Genomic DNA, 11,550 nt, shown 5'->3' on the forward strand with positions numbered 1-11,550 from the left:
ATTCAGTTTGTTTATGTTATAGATATATGTACATGCATATCGAGATTTTGTGAGTTAGATAGCGCTTACTAAGCAATTTTGTTTATAGATTGCATTTCCTCTTATTGTAGATAAAGGAAAGGAAAAGATATAGCAAAGGAAGGCGACAAGGAGGTGTTAGATGATGTGCGATGCCAGGACTATGGGAGAGATATGAGGATTTGCCAAGAATTTATTAAGACTGTTTTCGTCAAATTGTTAAAAGAATTTAGAACTTGTACATGCTATTCTATGGATCGTTTTATCGTGCTTTACTAGAGTTGATTATTTTGGTTATATATGAACTGCGTGGATGTTTGATATATGTTCTAGCCACCTATGGCTAAAGTATACTATGTATGTATCTCATTTTATGGTCACCGGTACAGGGGAGATGCTGCCGAAATTTTTCGATAGAGACTCCTCGTGGTTTCGATCATACCGGTTAAGTAGAGTTAGTAGTTAAGTAACGGTCACCCTTAAAGAGTAGTAGTAGTAAGAAGGGTGGTCGTTACAGTTGGTATCAGAGCAGTTCCTATTCTCCATCATCACACATCAGCACCAGCCTTGCCGTCTTCAAGTAAGAATGTATTTATACTTTCTTTTATGCTTTTCCTTTAGTGCTTGTAGTATAGAGAAATGTTTAGAAGTACCTGCTCATATGTGTTTAAAGTCAAGAATCATGCTTAAGTAAGATATATCTAGAAAGTATAGTGATGATTTCAAGTTTTCCCTCTGCATGACGAGATGTCAAGAAAAGGACGTCCTCATACTGTTCGTACTGAGAACCAAGATCAGGAGAATGAAGAGCTTAGATCAACTGAGCCCAATCTCTCTGAAGTTGTTGCCCAACTCCAGAGACAACACTACAAGAAAAACGTCATTCAACAACACTCAAACGACAACGGTTTTATACCAAACCGTTGTCTTTTTGCCTTTTAACAACGGTTTTATCCAAAACCGTTGTCTTTTAGCAATTTTTTTGGCCTACGACAACGGTTTTTAAAAACCGTTGTCTATTTATGTTTTTTTAAGACTACGACAATGGTTTTTAAATGCTACAACAACAGTTTTTGAAAACTGTTGTCTATGTGCGTTTTTTTTGGGATTATGACAACAGTTTTTAAAAGCCGTTGTCTTAAGTGATGTTGAATACTGGTGTTTTTTTTCCTTCGCCGTTTTTTCCCCTTCGCCAATTTTTGCCCCGCTTTTTTTCTTTCCCTCTCCCCGAAAGTTTTTTGCCGCCGCATTCCACCCTTTTATCTTCTAAATCCGTCCCTCTTTTCTCTTTTCTCACAATCTCTCGCTCACTGGAGCCGCGTAGGAGCAGCAGCAGTCCACGAGTCCATTAAGGACGCCCTCACCGGCAAGACCTCCTACATGAAATCCACTAACAGTAAGTGTCCTCTACTTCTTCCTCCTGCATCTTCTCGCCGTCTGCGGTACTCTGGGCTCGCCCTCTTCGCATTCCTCTGTATAAAGCCCCTTCTATCGTCTTCTTGCTCCACACTCTTCTTCTTCGCCTCCACGAAGGCTCCCCGTGGCACAAATCCTGGTCGTCGAACCCTAATCCTCCTCTTATCCCGTTTCTTTCCTGATTCTGCCAGACTCTTGGAGGAGCGAGACGTGATAATGGGAAAGAGAGCGGAGGAGCTCGATATCAATAATCTATTGGATGAGATTCCCCATCTTCGTCATCGTGGTGTCCTCGATAGACCCAACAGTGCCGGTTTCCACATCGCCGATGAGTTGCCGACGTCGGTCCTCCATGGGGATGGCGGTGGGTGTATCTGGTCTGAGGGGGTTCCGAGCTCGTTAGCGGAGCGTTCGCTTCCGTTGGAGGAGACCCTCCTGCTCCAAAACCTGGGAGCAGCCTGGTATGCTTCTTTTTTTTTGTGTTTTTTGTGTTTTTGTTTCCATTACATGCCAAAGTGTTTCTTGCCTCAAAATACAATTACAGCTTTGCATTAACTTTCCTCAAAATACAATTACAGCTTTGCATTAACTTTCTTGCTCGTCTACTTCCACCTTCCCTTTCAGTGTATATGACAAAGACTGAACTCAAAAGTGTTGCAATATAATCTCTCGGATTCATCTCATTTGAGGTCACAACCACTAGATCAGAGAAATGGGCTTCTACTTCAATTCTCACACGCTGGCCTCTTTCTTCCTGCTCTTAGCATTCCCAGCCTTCACTTATGGATGGGGAATGGTCGGCCACCAGATTATTTGCCAGATTACCCAGGATCGTTTAAGTGAGTCAGCAGCTGCAGCGGTTAAAGAACTACTCCCTGCCTACGCAGAGAACGACCTAAGAACCCTTTGCTCTTGGGCAGATACAATCAAGTTTCGATACCATTGGTCGTCGGAACTGTTGGTGCAATATCCCTTAGGTCAAGGTTGACTGGTTTGACCAAGCTTGAGTCTTGGTCATAGTTTCGATGTTTGACAATACATGTAGACACATGGACAATGCAGGTGCAGTTGTTCATATGGGGAGATTCTGATCAGGGACTGATCAGTGTGAATGAAGAAGAGTCAAGTAGGTATACCTGACTGGATGGAAATCCTGGTGAGTGAAGCCAGGTGAAAGTCCTAGTGAGTGAAGCTAGGCAGATGGAAATCCTGGTGAGTGAAGCCAGGTGAAAGTCCTAGTGAGTGAAGCTAGGCAGTATGAAAATCCTGGTGAGTGAAGCCAGGTGAAAGACCTAGTGAGTGAAGCTAGGCAGATTGAAAACCCTAGTGAGTGAAGCTAGGTGAAAGTCCAAGTAGGTCAAGAGAGTGACCGGATACTTGGCATGAAAGAAAAGTCCAAGTGGGTCAAAGGGATTGACCGGACACTTGGTGAGGGAGTCCTAGCAGGTCAAGGGAGTGACTAGATGCTAGGCATGACGTACCAACAGGTTAAGTTTGACCGGATGTTGGTTTGGGAGGTTTGGGACTTGGCTTTGGGCAAAAACCAAGCTCTGGATCGATCAGTGGATCGATCCAGGCTCTGGATCGATCAGTGGATCGATCCAGACCTTTCCCAGCGAACAGAAAGCCTCTGGATCGATCAGTGGATCGATCCAGAGGTCCCAATCGATCAGTGGATCGATTGGGACGCTGCTGCTTCGCACGATAAGCGCTGGATCGATCCGTGGATCGATCCAGGCATTTTTCCAGAGCACAGAGACGCTCTGGATCGATCAGTGGATCGATCCAAAGCCTCCCCGATCGATTGGGAATAATCGAATCGATTGGGATCCGACCGTTGCATCGTATTTGAGCCGCAGGCGAGCGTTGTCTTCGAAAATGACTTCACAGATTCATTTCAGATCTTCACCAGCTCCTCCACAACTCTTCTCAAGCTCGAGATCGCCAGTTCTTGAAGGTTCTTGGAGGCTCTTCCAAGTCAAGAGGCGGATCAAAGCAAGAAGAAGAAACTAGGGTTAGGGTTTGTGCACTCATTGTAAGCTTGTATTTCTTTACTACCCTTTCTTCTTCTTGTATTGAGTCTTGTAGGGCTTCTCCGCCCTTGGTAGTTACCATAAAGGAGAGTTTCATTAGTGGAGGGTGCGTGCGTTGTGTGGATCCTTGGATTAGTCACCTCCCTTGGAGGTGGATACCAAGTAAAATCCAAGTGTTAGCGTGTTTGTATTTGTTTCTTTGTATTTCCGCTGCGCATCCTTGAAGAAACAAGCAACGCCGAGCAACGAGCACGCAAAGAGCTATTCACCCCCCCTCTAGCTACTTTTCGGTCCCAACAAGTGGTATCAGAGCGAGGCCGCTCTTCACCGGAATCATCGCCGGAAGGGTCAAGCATAACAAGAAGAGCTAGAGGGTGAAGAAGTTGAAGCAAATTCATCAAAAGTCAAAGATTTCAAGAAGCTCAACTTCAAGATGCAATTCCAAGATGGACTTGGATTTGACACAAGGGTGGCTCCACCGTACACATCCACAAGTTTCGATTCTTGGAAATCAAGAATCGAAAATTTTCTTATGATGGAGATAGAGCAATGGTTTGCTCTAATGGAAGGCTTCAAAGCTCCAACAAACTCCAAGGGCAAGCTTCTCAAGAAAAGCAAATGGAGCTTGGAGCAAATTCAAAGGAGCGAGGCAAATGATAAAGTGACCAAGCTTTTGGTCAACTTATTGCCTAGCCACATTTTGGCTCAAATCGGAGAATTCAACGATGCCAAGGAGCTTTGGAGCAAATTGACAACAATCCATGAAGAACCCTCCACTGTACCGAATCAAGAGGAATCCAAAGAGGGAGACTCATTGGAGCGAGATCAAGAGGAGGACTCCAAGGTTGAGAGATGCTCAACCTCCGAAGAAGAAGTCCAAGAAGAAGCTTCATCTTCAAGGGAGTGCAATGAAGAGAACAAGGAGGGAACATACTCCTTGTTCCATGTACAAGATGATGAAGCCTCCACCTCTAGGATTGAGGGGGAGCAATCTTCATTGACACCGGATCAAGAGCAAGAAAAATCGTCTACATCCGGGTCAAGAAGAGAAGAGGATGAAGAAGCTTCCACCTCCACAAGTCAAGAAAAATCAAATGGAGGAGCATCACTATCGGATCAAGAGGAAGCCTCTACATCCACATCACATGGAGGAGAAAGCGCCACCCCTACACAAGAAGGTATAAATGTTTCAATTAAAAATAAAAATCATATAATATGTTTTGAGTGTAGGGAAAGTGGGCACTACAAGAGCAAGTGTCCCAACTTGGCCAAGAAGAAGGGTCAAGTGACACGAAAGGGCAAGGAGAAGCCAAAGGAGACCACCCCCGGGACAAAGAAGGGCAAGGAGCATATTATATGCTTCTCTTGCAATCAAAAGGGACATTACCGAAGTCAATGCCCCAAGGGGAAGAGGATGGTCAAGGCTCAAGGAGGAAGCTCAATTCAAGGGGGAGCCCCTAAGGTAAAAAGAAAGGTAACTTTCATTGAGCCTATTCCCTTGCATAATGGTAAAAAGCATGCTAATTCAAGTTTATATCATTTTAATGCTATTTACCATGAAAATAGGAGGCATGATAAAATTAAAGAAAAACATGTAGCTTATCATGCTAAGACTACCACACCTAGGATTAGGAAGATAGATAAAAATCTAGGCAATCACACTAAGGACCATAGTTATAAGTCTAGAAACAAAAATGCTCATGGGTGTAATGAAAAATCTATGGTTGAGGGATTATGGAAGGAAAATCAAGTCTTGAGGTCAAGACTTGATAAATTAGAAAAGACCCTTAGAAAAATCACAAATATGACACAAGGGTCTAAGGGTAAAAATCTAGGTCTAGGAGTATTAAAGTCATCCAATGGCCATAGAGGTTTGGGATACAAACCTAAGGCTAAGAAGGATGAAATTTCGTACCATAGGGTTCCATATAGTTATGGAACTAACCCTAGGTCTAGTGGTCAAGTCAAGAATACTAGGGAAGTCATCCCTAAGAGTATTTTTGCAATAAATGTGACTAAGGCTTCTAAGAAGTCTAAGAAAGTCACCAACAAGGTCACAAGGGAGGCTATCCCTAGAGTTGACCTAGAAAATGTGACCAAGGCTTCTAAGAAGCCCAACAAGGTCACTAGGAAGGTATCTAGGGAAGTTATCCCTAGTGAGTACCTAGAGCATCCAAGGAGCACCAATAGGTGTTGGGTTCCTAGGAGCATCTTCTCTACCCCATAGATGGGTTAGAGAGTGTCAACTCTAAGAAGAAGGGTAGTTAACCCAACTTTGAAGAAATTGACACTCAAGGAGCATTTTCAAGGTGATTATTAACCTTTGAAAATGAAGTAGATTTTTGTTTACTCTTGGGAAGGGTAAAATGTGCCTAATGGTGAAAAATTGATTTTATCTTAAAATGGCATAAATTGGGAAAACCTAGAGAAATACCAAGTTAGGATTTTGGTATTCTCTTAGAAATTTAAGGCAATCCGGGCCTTGATTTATGTGATTATTCTTGAGGAAAAATGGAATATGCCAACATTTGAGGATATGCTTAATTTTTAAGTGGCATAAACAAATCAAGAGAAACAGAAATGTCAATTTAGGTTTTGGCATTTCTTTGAAGCATTTAGGGCAATCTAGGTTTAACATTTTAAGTTAAAACAAGTGATATATTTTGGGTTAGCTAAGTGGTTAAGGATACTTAGATAGGTAATCTAGGTATATTTTACTTATGCTAAACCTTGCCATGATTATTTGCTCATCATATGTCATGACATCATGTCTATTTTTGCATTTATGTTTTATTATGAAAAATCCAAAAATACCATGTCATGACATTCATACATCAAGTAGTTATAGGATATTTTCTTTTGAAAATTATTTCATCTTGATGTATGCCATAACATAATAATGCATTAAGTTTAAATTCCTTGAAATTAAGGACAAATGACATTTAACATCACTTATTAACAAGTGACATCCTAGGTGGATGTTTAATTTCTTTAAAATGCCTAGATAGGTATGCATGATCCCTAGAATAGGGTAAAACCAAAATCTCACATCTCACAAGGACTATAAGGTGACTTGTATGTGTTTAAGTGCACATTAGATACAAGTGAGATGTTAGGAAGATGAACAAAACTCAAGATGTTGATTTAGTGCATTCTTCTGAGTTTTAGGTTCATCAAAACACATAGTTATGTGTTTTCCCATCATTGGGAAAGCTAATGTACAAGTCATGTGCATTAAGCCCAAGGAATGTGATGGGATATTGGTTTTGAAAATTATTTTAAAATACTTTTGGAAAACCTTGGTGAAGGCTATCTTTTGATAGTAATCATCATTGAATAGATAGACACAAACTTGAAGAAAACGCTAAAGTTTTAGCAAGTTTTCAAGATTGTGTCAATCTTTGAAGATATGATATATTTTCATAGAAAACTATTTTTCCATGATAAAGTATGCCCTAAATAATGTTTACACGAAATTTCATGATTTTTGGATTTTTGTAGAATTTTCTAGGGGTTTCTGAAGTTGGCTGAATTTGAAATTCAGCAACTATCAGAGCTCCGATCGATCCATGGATCGATTGGAGTGTCTGAATCGATCAGTGGATCGATTCAGAAGGCAATTCTAGCGAGCAGAAGCTCGCTGGATCGATCAGCCGATCGATCCAAGAAGACTGAATCGATCGGTGGATCGATTCAGAAGGGTTCAATCGATTGGAACCCAAATCCAATCAATCGAAGATGCTGATTTTGGCTGGGAAAGCTTATTTTCAGCATTTTGAACCTATTTTAGTCTAGGTAACCATTACAAACCCTGAAAATACATTTGTATATATAAAAAGGGTGTTTTCGTGTGGAAAACAAGGATGGATTGGTTAAGGAAGGCTAAGTTGAAGTTTAGGTTGAGGTTTGTTTCAAATTTTGAATATTTGAACCTCAAAACTTCTAAAATTGGGTTTCCTAAAGTTTTGGGGATTCCAAGTCATTGTTGGTGCAATGACAGAAGTTACCACCATGTCTTTAGGGGGAGGGACTCTTTAAAGACATGAAAACTATTTTTCATGAACCTTGGAAGGTGGTCAACCTTCCGTTAAGAACATGCTCAAGGTTGAGCGTTTGAACTTTATTGGGGAGTGGATATCCTCATTGTTCAAGTGGCTTCAAGTGGATAATGCTCAAGGATGGACATTTGCCTACATTGGGGGAGAATGTAGGGTTAAGGTTAATGAAGGGAATGGGTCCTTCATTATCGTGTTGGTCACAACGAGTGAAGTTGTGAACAACGATGAGCAACTCTTCAGGGGGAGAGTTGTCAACAATGGGGCATTTGTTGAAGAGTGCCCAAAATTGAGGCACGGGTTGATGTGTGCTCAAAGATGGGTTGATGTGTGCCAATAGGGGGAGAATGTGTGGTTTAAGTTAGACCTTCATTACCTATGGGGGAGGTCATAGGGGGAGAATGAAGGGAACCAACATCCAACATTCATACCTTGGCATGAATGGAGTTAAGGCTATGGGATTAGCTTAACTCAGAATGGTCCAAACTTAAAGGTATTGTCAAACATCAAAAAGGGGGAGATTGTTGGTGCAATATCCCTTAGGTCAAGGTTGACTGGTTTGACCAAGCTTGAGTCTTGGTCATAGTTTCGATGTTTGACAATACATGTAGACACATGGACAATGTAGGTGCAGTTGTTCATATGGGGAGATTCTGATCAGGGACTGATCAGTGTGAATGAAGAAGAGTCAAGTAGGTATACCTGACTGGATGGAAATCCTGGTGAGTGAAGCCAGGTGAAAGTCCTAGTGAGTGAAGCTAGGCAGATGGAAATCCTGGTGAGTGAAGCCAGGTGAAAGTCCTAGTGAGTGAAGCTAGGCAGTATGAAAATCCTGGTGAGTGAAGCCAGGTGAAAGACCTAGTGAGTGAAGTTAGGCAGATTGAAAACCCTAGTGAGTGAAGCTAGGTGAAAGTCCAACTAGGTCAAGAGAGTGACCGGATACTTGGCATGAAAGAAAAGTCCAAGTGGGTCAAAGGGATTGACCGGACACTTGGTGAGGGAGTCCTAGCAGGTCAAGGGAGTGACTAGATGCTAGGCATGATGTACCAACAGGTTAAGTTTGACCGGATGTTGGTTTGGGAGGTTTGGGACTTGGCTTTGGGCAAAAACCAAGCTCTGGATCGATCAGTGGATCGATCCAGGCTCTGGATCGATCAGTGGATCGATCCAGACCTTTCCCAGCGAACAGAAAGCCTCTGGATCGATCAGTGGATCGATCCAGAGGTCCCAATCGATCAGTGGATCGATTGGGACGCTGCTGCTTTGCGCGATAAGTGCTGGATCGATCCGTGGATCGATCCAGGCGTTTTTCCAGAGCACAGAGGCGCTCTGGATCGATCAGTGGATCGATCCAAAGCCTCCCCGATCGATTGGGAATAATCGAATCGATTGGGATCCGACCGTTGCGTCGTATTTGAGCCGCAGGCGAGCGTTGTCTTCGAAAATGACTTCACAGATTCATTTCAGATCTTCACCAGCTCCTCCACAACTCTTCTCAAGCTTGAGATCGCCAGTTCTTGAAGGTTCTTGGAGGCTCTTCCAAGTCAAGAGGCGGATCAAAGCAAGAAGAAGAAACTAGGGTTAGGGTTTGTGCACTCATTGTAAGCTTGTATTTCTTTACTACCCTTTCTTCTTCTTGTATTGAGTCTTGTAGGGCTTCTCCGCCCTTGGTAGTTACCATAAAGGAGAGTTTCATTAGTGGAGGGTGCGTGCGTTGTGTGGATCCTTGGATTAGTCACCTCCCTTGGAGGTGGATACCAAGTAAAATCCAAGTGTTAGCGTGTTTGTATTTGTTTCTTTATATTTCCACTGCGCATCCTTGAAGAAACAAGCAACGTCGAGCAACGAGCACGCAAAGAGCTATTCACCCCCTCTAGCTACTTTTCGGTCCCAACAAGAACTTCACTACATTGATACCCCTGATGATCTTTGCACTTATAATTACAACAGTTAGTGTTCATGCATGCTTTGATTGTGTTTATTCTAGTCCATACAATATCGTTCTAGTATTAGCAATGATATGTTGTTGGTTATGATCACGGGATTGCAAAGATGAAGATGGTGTGAAAGGGAGGTGTGTCTCAGGTGCCATCACTAATTATACTAATCAGCTTCTCACCTATGGAAGCTCTGCCGATGAATCACAATGTAATTAATATATCAAAGATAGTTTCTATGTCCTATGTTATATTGATATCATTTCTACTTAATTCATTTCCTCTGTTTTTTTTACATGTAATCTAGATAATCTCACTGAAGCACTTCTATTCCTTTCTCACTTAATGGGTGACATCCATCAGGTAGAAGAGACTATTTCTTAATTGCTTTCTTCAGTTATTTGCACCAACTGATGTCGATTCGGAATTGTTTAGCCTCTTCATGTAGGATTTACTTCTGATAGAGGAGGAAATACGATCCCAGTGCGTTGGTTTAGAAGGAAATCAGAGCTCCATAAAGTAGGAATTTGGTTTATTTTTTTGAAAATCTCTTTCACCATTTTTCACACTAATTTTCATGTGCGGATATATGCTGCAATGCAGGTCTGGGATAAAGATATTATTGAGACAATAGGAGATCGATTTTACGACAATGTTGTGGAGGAATTTCTCGACGCACTCAAACAAAACATCACTGTGAGATAATTTTCCGTGAGTTTTTTTTTTTTTATGTCTTTGTGTTAGTTTTGATTAAAGCTTTTAGTTGAACAACAGGGAGAGTGGTCTGATCAAGTTGTGAAATGGGAGAAATGCAGCAATAACAAGGTCGCTTGTCCTGATGTGTAAGTAGAATTTGCACTCTGTGTTCATTAGAGAAACAACCCAGTGCACAAAATTCCTCTTGTTTCCTTAAATTTGAACCAGTGATTACCAGGTCATGCGACAATAATTTTACCGTTGCACTTAAGCTATGAAATGAAAATGATAGGGGATTGCAATTCTAAGGAAGTAACTTCTTACACAGTTGGGATAGAAAACCTAACATCAATCTTACTTCTGGTGACAATTCTGTCTTGTATGATCATGACTTGCAGAGGTAATGGTTAACTGAATAACTAACAGATATCACTGATCATGGAGACTATAATCTTATGGAGACAAATTTACTTCTATTTTTCAGCTACGCACTCTTTGATGGTGATGGACATCAAGTGCCTCAAGATCTAGTGGAAAAAGTTGGTAAGGTGTTTGAAACCATTCTGGAAGAGGTAAGTTCTTTATTAACCTTATATCTGCAGTGCTGATAACTTGGAAATATTTCTCTTGTGAAATGACTGTTCAACGTTTACAGGCTAACAAACTCAGGTATGAAACAAATGAAGACATGTCTATAGCACAGGCTATTAAGCTAGTCATGGAGAGGCATTCAATATGATGCATTATTAATGAATTAAGTCTACTTTATGAGATTTCAGATTTTTTATTATTCATAGGCATTTAGTTTATATCAAGTGACATTTCTTTATCTTCTTCTTACAGGTGGAGTTTGAAGGATTAGGAGAATTAAGAAGCAAGGATGAAGAAGATGAAGGATTAGGAGAATTAAGAAGCAAGGATGAAGAAGATGAAGGCATCTAGTTTATCTTCTTTCTTTATCTATTTGGTCCACTTCGATCCAAGTACGATGCAAACATGGCAAGGATGAAGAAGATGAAGGATTAGGAGAATTAAGAAGCAGTGTTTTGTTACTCTTCTAGTGTTGTACATGGTAAAAGTAGTTCAAATGATCCAACTCTTCAAAACTGGATATCAAGATTAGGATGTTGTGTTACTCTTCTAGGATTAGGATGTTGTGTTGTTCTACCTTTGTTTTAATAGTGTCGTTGTCATTTTGTTGGCTGCTTTTGAAATTTCTTCGGAATGTTGTAAATATTATTTTCGAATGTTAGAAAATTATATGTTAAATTTTATTTACAAATTTAGTATTTTGAATGATTTATAATACTAGAAAATTGTATAATAAATTTTAATATTTTTTTTTTATTTTTTATCAAAAAAAGACAACGGTTTTTCACTGTTGTCGTAAATAAG

At 40.8% G+C, this 11,550-nt stretch overlaps 1 pseudogene; it reads left to right on the forward strand.

The window, feature by feature from the left end:
* The first annotated feature begins 2,146 nt into the window (after positions 1–2,146).
* Positions 2,147–10,947, forward strand: LOC121994947 (annotated as a pseudogene).
* Positions 10,948–11,550: the final 603 nt, after the last annotated feature.

This window comes from Zingiber officinale, chromosome 6A (genome assembly GCF_018446385.1).
Source record: "Zingiber officinale cultivar Zhangliang chromosome 6A, Zo_v1.1, whole genome shotgun sequence".
NCBI lineage: Eukaryota > Viridiplantae > Streptophyta > Magnoliopsida > Zingiberales > Zingiberaceae > Zingiber > Zingiber officinale.